At 49.0% G+C, this 12039-nt stretch overlaps 1 protein-coding gene across 1 annotated transcript in view; it reads right to left on the bottom strand.

Annotated features, from left to right (window-relative positions):
• raraa (retinoic acid receptor, alpha a) overlaps positions 1-12039 on the bottom strand; it is a 99731-nt gene that overhangs the window by 43475 nt on the left and 44217 nt on the right. The gene's annotated exons all lie outside the window — the stretch shown is intronic.

Here is a 12039-nt window from a genome sequence, read left to right on the forward strand (position 1 = left end):
GTGCGGACCGTGACGAGGCTCAGCAGCTGGGGAGCTCAGGCTCCTCCTCCCACGTCTCTCTCTCTCTCTCTCTCTCTCTCTCTCGCTCCTCCCGCTTTAACCCTTCACAGACCGGGGTAAGGAAGGAAGGAAGGATAGGATAGAGAGAGAGTCCGCCTCCGGTTTATCGCGGCAGCGATGGTGGTGGTGGTGGGGGGGGGGGGGGTTTAAAGAAATGCGTGGGGACGTATTGACGTGGGGGATGAAGTTATATAAGCGTCGCTAACGAGCGCTTCCGTATCCATACCGCGGAGTTCACCCACGGAAATGCGCGCTCGATGTGTGCGTGTATTTTTTATTTTTTATTTTTTTGGAAAGTCTCAACTCTTTTCATTCGGAGCCTCTTTCCTCGTCTCCGCCCGGATTCCCGCCGTCGCGCCCGGCCCCCTCTCGCTCCCCTTTCCGCCCATCAATCCATCCATCTCATTTGCCTAATTCTATGCGGCTGAACTTTTCCTGAACCGGGGGGAAGTCGGCAGCCTCACCTCCGAGTGACCCACACACCGACCCCGCTTCTCTCTCTCGTCCGACATCGTCCGAGGTTTATTCCCCACCTCGCACTTTGTTTCCCACCCCCGCGGAGAAACGAAAGAAGACACGGGAGCTGCGACGCGACCTCTCACTGCTTAGTACGGCAATGCATTGCAAGGCGAGGGCGCTGGTAAAATGTTGCATTCAATTGAAACTCGGAACCTCGAGCTTGTGAATTCTACGAGCCACAAAACGTATGGAAACGACTCACTACATTACAGGTACTCCTCACGTAACGACCTACCTGCTCAACGACCGTTCAGAGTCGGTATTGTACGCTGCCGACAATACCGCGCGTCTCAGCGTCAAGCATCGCGCATCACCCTTTATATACTATATATATACTATATACACTATATACACCTCATCTCATCACCTTTTCTCAGCCGCGTTCCCGCAGTCGATCAGTATTCACTACACTAGCCTTCGCAATCTCCAAGAATGGAACAACAGTAAGGGGATTCGCCGGATTCGCTTTACGACCTGGTCGTAGGAACGGAACTCGGTCGTTAAGTGGGGAGTACCTGTATTTGAGTACTTTGGATCGAAGTTGGACGTGTTTTCAAATGCAATGCTGCAAACGTGGTATGTACATGTATTATGTACAACTAGTGTTGTATGTACACGGTCGTACTACATAGCCTTAAATCCCTAGCAAGTATTAAAGATGAAATGAGTTTATGGTGTGTGTCTCAACATCTTGGATTGAGCCCATATCCCCCTTCACCTCTACAGTGCTACACTGTACACTGGGTGACCTGTAGCCCCTACTAGTTGTTGGACAAAATATACATACTGGAATATATTATGATACTTCCTCTTGCAATACGTTATCGATACACTGGCGCCAAATTTCTATATCTTCATTAAAACATGCTGGCGCTCGAAAGTAGTGCAGGAACGGAACAAAGATGATCAGTACACACACACACACACACACAGACAGACACACACACACACAGAGTTCAGCAGTCATGTGAACCGCAGAGTACTTGCAAAAAAAACAGTTTTACTGCCGCTGTTACTTTTTAAAGTATTAATTCCCTAAAGCTTGATGCAGAGTTGCAGTGAAAAGAAGACAGACAGGACAGATGCGTGTTGTGTTTTACTCTGAAGCGCAATGATTGCTTTAGGGTACGTGGCGCTATGTTGCTGCTACTTTACGACATGGTGAATGAGCTGTGGATACAGCCAAATATAATGTGCATTGATAGATGGAGACTTCTCTCCAAAATCGACTGTAACTCGCAGAATTCTGAACCGATTTTCATGAAAACTGGTTTGTTATAAACGTGAGAAATTGAATACTAGACTGGTAACTCATTGGAATTCAATTCAGTTACTATCATGCATGCCTCATATGGCACTTTAATTGAAATGGGACCTTTTATGCTTTTCATAATTTTTCTGTCATACTGTATATAATGTTACAATGTTGGATGTTCATATTAGACGCGGCCAAAGTGTGAAATAATGAGGTAAACTGATGATGAGGTTATTGCTGTGAACAAAACGCTGAGGCTTCCGACAGCTCTGAACGCTCGGTTTTCAAAGGTTGTTTTTTTCCCATTCTCTGCACAGACTGATGTCAGCTCGTCACAGATTTCCTATGGTCATCTGACCACCCGATCCGCTGTGCGTTTCTCCAAACAAAACAAATAACAACAGTGTGTTTTTATTGTAGATGTATTTATTAATTTATTTTATTTTCCAATATTTCCAGGGAACAAAAAATCCCCCGGTCGCGGTGTCCCCCACGAGTCTGGAGCAGTAACTCTTAAATTAGGCCTTGTAGGTCAAATATGAGTGAAGATTCCGCAACTGGATTGCTTATTTCTCGCCTCAAATTTGTTCAGAAACAGCTGTTAGTGTACTGATCAGGTGAAATCAACGAGAGTTTACAGAGTAAATAAAATGGAGCCCGGAATAAGGCTCAAACCCTGTTGGCTCAGAACTAGGGGCTTGGCTGCTCATTCACAATTAAAGTTACACACACTGAAACAGCCCGTTTTTGAACAGTCCGGGTTTAGAGGCATGTCACAATGGCTCGAATGCATAATCTGAGTGGTATTTTCAGCAAAACTTCAAATACATGTTTTGGGGACCATCAGAGACCTATATTAACATGTGTAAAAAGGAGCATAATAGGTCCCCTTTAACAAATGAATATTGCTTGAGTATTTGATCTATTTTAAGATATTATTTAAACATTGGACTTCTTTGTTGTACATTGTTTCATCTCAGTTGTCAAATGATGTGAATCTGACACCACAATGCAGTGAATAAATACATCATTCCTGCATTTGCCTTTTTAGGGGTACTTTTCCTTCTTCAGTTACACAGACATTGTGATATATCGTAGATGAATTGTCTAGCAATGTGTTGAGTATTGCAGAATCGCTGTATCATAATACCATTTTTATCGTGGGCAACGTATCGTCATAGTATCGTATCGAGAGTTACTCCGTGATTCCCACCCCTAGCCCCCACACCTGATCGGGGGCCACGGCTGCGGCCGACCGTCAAGGTGTCGGAGGGGGATTATCGGAGTGGCTGCTTGGGGAGGCGGGAGAGGCGGGGGCTACACTCCTCTTTTGACGGTGACACTTATTCAATGCAGGCCCTGGTCTGTTTACCCTGCCTGATAACGGCCCGGCAAGGGAGGCCTGGGCCAACCCCTCCACGATGCCTGCACTGATCGCACACAGTCACACATTCCTTGATAGGATTAGTCCCCTTGAGTAATGGCTGTCAGAAAATGCACATATTTTACAAGGCCCTGTTCTCTTCTCTCCTCAGGGGAGGGAGTGTGTGGGGCGTGAGGGGGCGAAACCCTCTTGTGATTGCACACTGAGAGCCCAGTGATAGCATTTTGCCCATCGCTCTCTGGTATGGCAGGGGGAGAACAGAGGCATGATAACCCACCCTCACCCAAACACACATTCCTTTCGAGAAAGTCCCATTGCCAGGTTCTAAAAAAGTGCTGGTGCAGAAGCCAACCAGAGTTTTCCAAAACACAGCAGGCATTGCTGTGACTTTTTTTTTTTTTTTTAAGTTGGAGGCATAGGGTTAGGGAGAAGGATAGCGAGAGATAGGACAGGGATGTGCTGGTGGACTGGGGGGAGGGCTGGGGTTTGCGTGTAAACGACATCGGTTGAAGGGAAATTAGGGCGTTGGAGCGGAGCCAGGTGGTGCCTTCTCACATCTGCAACAACCCCCCTTCCAAAGGGGGGTTGTTGCCCTGACCTTGTTTTGACAAGAAAAGGTGTGAGGGAGTGGCTTGTCACAAATCATACCATGAACACGTGCGCGCACACACAGACACGCACACACGCACGCACACACGCACACACACATACTTTGTACGCATACAAACTGTACTCATAACCAGTGGTGCCGTTAGGGGTGGGCATTGGGAGCTTTGGCCCCCAATGTTTTATGAATAGCACCCAATCTAAAATAGCGTAAAACACTAAAACACTTTCGAAACATTTCCAGTTAAAGGTAAAACTAAAGTGGTCTATGGCCTTGGGTGCATACTGATGAAAGCAGGGAAGCAAAGAACAAAAATAGACAGACAGACAGATAGATAGACAGATAGACAGTTAGATTGACAGATAGATACATTTTTTTCAACAATACTGTAGGCATAAGAAACAATAATAATAATAACTAGTTGAGCCTAACCCTTACACACAGCTACTCGATTAGATTACTATATGGCATTTTGGCACATTGCCAACAGATAGATACCGAGAGACAGATAAAGTATGAGAGACAGATAAAGACATCCAGTAGGAGAGAGAAAGAGAAGTGGCAAGAGCCCCCCCACTGATAACATGGAAAAGTACACAGGTGCAGAGAGAGAGAGAGAGAGAGAGAGAGAGAGAGGAAGCAAGAGGGTCAACGTTAGCCAGGTCTCCATCCAGCAACCCCACAGCTGTCGGGTAGAGTATTAGGTCCATGGGTCTGGGCCCCTGTGAGGAAGGGCTGATTTAAAAAGCCAGGGCCAAGTGACACCGCAGCAGAGCTCAGAGCCCGAGGCCTCGCACCAATAGCTAGATGGTTACGCAAGTGGAAAACAAATGGAGGGATATGAGAAAGAGCCATATAAACACAGAGTGCTCACTGGGGGTTGGCTTGAAGATAGGGAGCCCTTGTAGAGAGAGTTGCTGGGTGGTGGACGAGAGTAAGCTTCAAGGGAGGGTTCTCGAAACAGGGTTTGAGGACAAAGGCGGTGCAGAGTTTTGCAGACTGGACGTTAAGGCTGTCAAACTATTTTTTACAGCCCCAACCGTCCTACCAAGCCTACCACCACCCAACCCTATGCACCCAAACAAACACCCATTCTACTCCACTAACCAGGGGCAGGGGAAGCAGTAAAAACTGCCTCTCTCTTCACCCACTCACCCCCTTTCCCTTGCCTGAGGAAATGGCTCTTCACGTGGGGACACAATAGGTCATTATGTCATTTGGCTTATTGCACATGATATAAAAAAGAAAAGAGTGTAGGAGTGGGAGTGCTGTGGGTTGTGGGCGGGAGGGGGATGGACATTATATGGAGAGAAAAAAGTATTTATTTTTCCCCTTCTTTGTTCCATATTCTAGCTGGTTCTGAAAAAGCCTAGGCAACATCTGCAGCCAGCTGTCCCTGGGTTCCCGTGTTCTCGGACACACACTTTTGTAGATACGATCTCCCGCCCCCCTCCCTTCTCTCTTCCCTGGCTATGACGGCCGACCCGCTCAGCCTGTTCGTGGGCGGACAGTCGACAGTTGAATCCAACCACGAAGAACAGCTCTCCGTGCTCTGGCAAGCGGCGGAGATTTGCGAGAGGAACACTTGCGTAATGGACGAGCAGTCAGGCAGGCGTCGGGGGGGCTGAAGGAGCGACTGCAGATGGACACGGACGGCCTCCGCGCTGGGACGGGACCAGGTTGAGTAGAGAGCAGTGGTGCCTAATTTGGGAGTTCCTGTTAGGCCATAAGATTACGCAACCCCCCCCCACCCCCCCTCTAGGCACGCCTTGTCTCCTGTCCTCAACATGTGCCGGCAGATGGCTAATACCAAGCCGATAAAAGAAGGCTGGGCAGGCCTGGACGAGGATTTGCGTCTTCCTTTAAATCTTCCTTGGCGACCTAATAGGGCAGCACAGCGGGGGGGAACAAAGAGAGAAACAGAGAGGGGAAGTGCTTTAAGGAGATGAAATGCGTTCTAATTTGAGAGCCGCGCAGAGAGAGACATTAAGTTGGTGCCTCTGTGCGAGTGTGTCAGCTGAACTTCACAGGATTTATCCTGTGACTGTGGTGATCGGCGCCGTAATCCGCCCCCGCCCCAAACACTCCCTCATCCACCACCGGCCCACCCCACTCTCCGCCCCTGGCACTGCCTGCCTGCCAACTTGCCCGTGCCAGTCTCTGTCCTGGCTCACAACCTCCCCACTGGGACTGGCCTGAATGAGAGTGGCAGAGTGAATGTGTGTGTGTGTGTGTGTCTGCATTTGTATTTCCGATATGTTTGCTGCTTCATAACATATCCAAAGATATGGTGCCTGTGGGCATTTTATATGAATTTGTGTGTGCTGGGGTGTGTGTGTGTGTGTGTGTGTGTGTGTGTGTGTATGTTGTGCGCGGACTTTATGTTTATACGTGTGTGCCTATGTGTGATTTTAGGCTACCTGATGCTCAATGTATTTATCACTGTTCCTTCTGCCGCTAGGTGTGTGTGTGTGTGTGTGTGTGTGTGTGTGTGTGTGTGTGTGTGTGTGTGTGTGTGTGTGTGTGTGTGTGTGTGTGTGTGTGTGGTGTTTACACAACTGGTTTCATGCACCAGCTAGGTTGCAGCTGCAGTACAGTCCAGTTAGCTGAAATGTATCAGCGCCATACCCTGACCCCTCTGTAAACACAGACACACTTTGTGGTGTGGGGATGGTGTGGTTTGAGCAGCCACACCTGGCCTGGGTCTAGGTAATTGAGGCCAGGATCAGAGTGGCTGCATACCTGTTGCTCGTTGGTTGGTCTCACGAGCAACTGGTAAAACCCCCATCCCCACACACACTCAGGAGAGGAGCCCTGTCATGACACATGTCCTGGGCTTATTCGATCTTGCCCACTCTCTACAATAAACAGTGTGTCTGAAACCCCGTCGTCTGTGTCTCTGTGCCGGAGGTCCCTCAAAACGCCACTTGGGTGGCGTGTGGTGCGCTGCCACACACTTGAATTGTTAAATCAAGTTCTGATGTTGAGATTGACATTAGAGCTCAGCTATCCCAAGTGTGTGTGTGTGTGTGTGTGTGTGTTCTTTCTAAAAAGCTCCTCTTCGTGGCTGTGGGGGCCCTTTGTGGAGGCCCCCTCCCCCACACCCTTATCCCCTTTAATGTCCAGCCGACAGAAGATTCCAGCATTTATGGTACAAGCCTCAATCTGCCCATAAAGCCTTTTATTGTCCTGCGTGGCTCTATGGTGGCTGTAACCTGGTTTTCCCATTTTTTATGGGACTGTCTCTATATCAGCAGCAGGGAGGACAAAAGCTCACCGCCATCGGTGTTTACCAAAGTATGGGCCGCCCATAAATCCATCTCCGCCGGCGGCATTCTGGAAATACCTCAGGAGAAAGAGAGAGGAGGGGAGAGAGGGGGTAGAAAGACACAAGGGGCTGTTTTGAGAGGCGATGAGTGGGGGTGAGGGAGAGGGAGGGAAGGCTCATGGCAGCGTTTGTAATGGGGCGACACACTGCGGCCTTGAAGCCGGAGAGGCCATCTCATCTCAGCGACGATCATTAGGTTTATGTTACTCTGCCCGACTCCTTTGCTCAGCAAATCAAGAGAAAATGGCCAGTGAGGCCCTGGAGGGAGGGAGATTTCAATACAGAACCCCACCACCCACCCCACGCTCCATTAGCTGTCAGGGCCTGAGAGATGTTAGTACACACCACTAGACGCAGTGCTGATTCTATCAGGAAATAATGGGAAACAAAGAAACAGAAGGAGAAAAGTACAAAGGAAAGAAATAAAGAAAAAAAGAAAGAAAGAAAGAAAGAAAGAAAGAAGGAAAGAAATAAAGAAGGATTAATCACTGTTAGCGAGGACACAGAGAGAGGTAGAAGGCCACCTGCCTGCAGATTAGCAGAGGAGAAGGAGAATTAAATCAGGAAATCAGACAGCTAGGAAGGAAGGGGGTCCATCCATCTATCTATATATCCATCTATCAATCTATCTATCTTTCCATCACTCCATCTTATCTCGAGTTTATGTCCATCAGAAATAATTTCCATGGCTGAGTCAAGAGTCGAAGGAGTCAGAGGAAGATCAGAAAAAGACTTGAAAAGAATCCAGACTTGAATTTGCTTTTTGTAAGCTGGTTCTCCTCCTAACAGAGATCTCAGATCTGTCTGCAAGTCAAGGTCCACTGTTACAAAAAAGAAAAGGAAAAAAAACAAAACACACACACACTCTCTCTCACCCTCCCACTCAGTCGCTCTTCCCCTCTTCCCCTCTTTCTCCGTTTTGAAGTGCTGTCGAGAGCCGATTTGGCCATTTCCCATTCAAAAGTGTGATTCTAGGGGTGGCCTGAAGGGAAGCGGAGTGGCGGGGCGGGGGAGGGGGAGGGGGAGGGGCAGAGGCAGAGGGGGGGATGTTTTGGTGTGTTAGTGTGTATGTGTGTGTGTGTACACGGTGTGTGTGTGTGTGTGTGTGTGTGTTTGTGGTTTGATTTAAGTGGATTGCCCTCACTAGTGTTTGTACCAGACCCAAAGCATTATGACGCCTCACCAAGTGACCTCGGCTGGTCTGGTGGGCCACACGCCGCCTCTTCAGCCCGGCACAAAGACCGAGTGTGAGTCAGCGGACCGCCTGCCGCTCCAGTACCAGCAGTATGTGTGTGTGCTGTGTGTGTGTGTGTGTGTGTGTGTGTGTGTGTGTGTGTTGGTACAGTTGTAACTCCGCCTGGGCTCACTGATCCAACCCACTGCTCTCAGACAGCTTTCGCTGGATTGTCACTCTGTGTTATTGGCCATGTATACGTGTGTGTGTGTGTGTGTGTGTGTGTGTGTGTGTGTGTGTGTGTGTGTGTCTGTGTGTGTCTGTGTGTGTGTGCGCACCAACCCTCATGTAGGTATCCCTGTCTTCTTTCTAATTTTGAGGAGGTGGGCGAGGGGTGTGCCATCGTGTGGCAGCCCATCATGTGTATGGGTGTGTGGAGGAGGGGGAGGAGGAGGTGAAGGGGTGGGGGCGATTAATGGGATGGATAACTCCACCACCGTGTTACAAGAAGGGAGAGTGGAGTGGAGTTATGGGGTTGGGGGGGGGGGTCATCAGCATTTCAAAAGAATGTGTGTGTGTGTGTGTGTGTGTGTGTGTGTGTGTGTGTGTGTGTGTGTGTGTGTGTGTGTGTGTGTGTGTGTGTGTGTGTGTGGAGAAAACAGGGGCTACTCGCCCCTCTTTGCCAAGCCCACCCCCCCCAACACCAACTCTCTCCTTTCTCCATGTCCGTCTCGTCCTTTCTCCGCCTCTGTGACACTGCGCTTCTCCATGGGCGCTGTTCGGAGCTCATCATCTGCTGTGTGTGTGTGTGTGTGTGTGCGTGTGTGTGTGTGTGTGTGTGTGTGTGCGTGTGTGTGTGCGTGTGTGCGTGTGTGCCTGCATGCCTGCATGCCTGCGTGTGCATGTGGAGGGACAATGTGGACACTTCCACCCCCCCCCCCCACACACACACACATACACACACACACACACACACACACACACACACACACACACATTCCCGCCCACCCTCCCACCTCCTTTCCCCCGTTGCCCTGAAAGAGAGGAGTTAATTGGATGAGAGGGGGCCCGTCTTTACCCACGAGTCCCGGAGGTGCCCGCAGGTCACTCCGACTGGAAGGCCTGACAGAGACCCTGACAGGGAGAAGTGGCTTATCGGGGGCCAGCGGCGGGGGAGGGAGGGGGGTTTGGGGGGAGCATTTCATCGAGCGGCAGCTGGGGCCGCCGGTCGCTGCCAGCGCTGACGATGAAAGGTGGATCCTGTGAAAGCTTCCTCCAGCGGAGCCAAGGCGAGGGAACGAGGAGAGCGGGGAGGGGCGCGGGCTAGAGTACCCCCGTGGCAATCCATATCAAATGGAATTTTTTCCCGCCTCCAATATCACGACGGAGCTGCGACCGCGCCGACCGTTTAAAAAAGGAAACTACAAGCGGCGCTCGCAAACAGAAAAAAGGAATCAAGAAAAAAAAAAAAGGCATCATGTGTGCCCTTCCTACCGAGAGAGAGAGAGCGAGAGGGAAGCACAGATGGAGGGAGGGAGAGAGAGATAGAGGAAGAGAGGAAGGGGCGGGGGGGTCGGCGTTAACCACCATTTGCACATTACATTCATTTTTGTGGAAGATAAATCGGCACGAAAACCCAAGGGAAGAAAAAAAAAAAAAAAGGAAGCGGGGCTTTTGTTGTTGTTGTTGTTGTTGTTTCTGCCAGTGAAAACAGAAAACCTCGACCTCTCCGTCTTCTCCTCTTTTGTTCCTAACAATTCCCGATTCTCTGCACTTTCCAATCCCTGGCAAATCTTTAACTATCGAAGGTCAAAAAACACAGCACCGCCGAAAGGGTTTGAGAGAGAGAGAGGGGGGGGAAAAAAAAAAAAAAAGATGGGGTGGGGACGGGGATGGGGTGGTCACTATGGCAACCCCGCCGAACCATCTGTGTGGCAAAAGCCGCGCAGAAGGGACGGTCCCAGCAGTGGATGGACAGCGTTTTAAATAAAAAAGGGAAAGAAAAATGATCAGTGAGGAGAGGCAGATCATTAGCCAGGCCGGGGACTTCTCCATGAAAAAGGGGAGCGAGATAATATTTAACCAGATCTATCATCAATCTGCTCCCTCCCCTCACACAAGGTTCTGGCCTATTGTCATTCGCACCCCGGCTCCCCTTTCACCCGCCATTCAATATTTTCGGGGGCCCATTGTCACGGCCCCCAACCCCGCCTCAACTACATTACTTTTCTTAGAAAAGAAAAAAATATATACAACAAAGAATGAAAGAAAAAAATAAGAAAAATGCATCTAATGTTATGGTGTCAGGAGGAACAAATAGCTCAGTCTGCTCACACAAACACACACGCACACACACACACACACGCACACACACACACACACACACACACACACACACACACACACACACACAGTGACCCGGTGAGCTCTCCAAATGAAAAAGACGAGTCATTCCTCAGGGCTCCTCCTCCTTCCTCCCTCCACCTTCATTGAAACGCTCTCTCTCTTTTTTCCCCCTGCATCTTTGACAGCATGACGAAGAGCCTCGCTCGCCCTCCTCTAACCCCCCCCTCTCTCTCCCCCCCTCAGCCCCCTCCCACCACCACCACTCTCACTGCCAGCAATCCTCACCTCAGGGAGGTAAAAGCTAAGCCAACAGTGTCAAACACAGTGTGTGCACACACGTGTGTGTGTGTGTGTGTGTGTGTGTGTGTAACAGACTGTATTTCAGTGTCTATTTGAGTTGGGACAACACTCAATAAATCAGAATCTTTTATTGATGATTAACTACGAAAATATTACTTTTTGTTTCCAGTCACGGATCCGAATTCTTCGCACTGAACTTCCTCGGCTCATTCACGAGTGTGTCCAGGTCTGTGTGAGTCTGCGTGGTGTTGTGGTGCGGTGTTGTGATGTGTGTGTGTATGCACTGTGTGTTTTAAGAGTATGTGTGCATGTCCTAGATGCTTATACAGCAATGTGTGTGAGTGTATGAGAGACTGCAAGTGTGTGTTTATAGACAGACAGACAGACATACAGATAGATAGACAGATAGATAGATAATGTTGTATCGCAGTGCTATAGCAGCTCACATTAAAACAATAGGCTATTATAGTAAAGTAATAAAAATTAAAAATACAAAAAAAATCTCTCATTTCAAATAAGCCAAAAAATAGAAAACAATGGAAGTCCCAGGCGCGTCGCAGCTCAGGAAAATGAACAAAGACGTGTCTCTAGGCCCGTCTCTCGTCTCCCGCTTCTCCTTCAAAAGTTTTCTTTCATCTCCTCCCATTTTTGTTCCCCTCACATTCATCTTAATTTTCTCCCCGATCCAGCGCAAGACATCCCTCTATCACCTCCTCCGATATAAAATTGATATGGTAAATAAACTGGAATCCTTTCAGGATATTCCATAATGAACCTGAAGAAGGAATCAGTTAGTCAGTCATCTATCCCTTGTTTTTTGTCTGTTACTGACTGCCACAGTATCCTGGATCTGTTGTTATCGCACTACTAGGTTACACTAACACCAGCAGCAGGTGAAAACACCAGCTGCTCTGCTCCACTCTACTCTACTCCGCTCTGCTCTACTCCATTCTACTCCACTCTGCTCCGCTTTACTCCACTCAACTCCACTCTGCACTACTCCATTCTGCTCCACTCCGCTCCGCTTTACTCCACTCTGCTCTACTCCCCTCTACTCTACTCTACT

The sequence above is a fragment of the Zeus faber genome, assembly GCF_960531495.2.
Source record: "Zeus faber genome assembly, chromosome: 20".
Classification (NCBI taxonomy): Eukaryota; Metazoa; Chordata; class Actinopteri; order Zeiformes; family Zeidae; genus Zeus; species Zeus faber.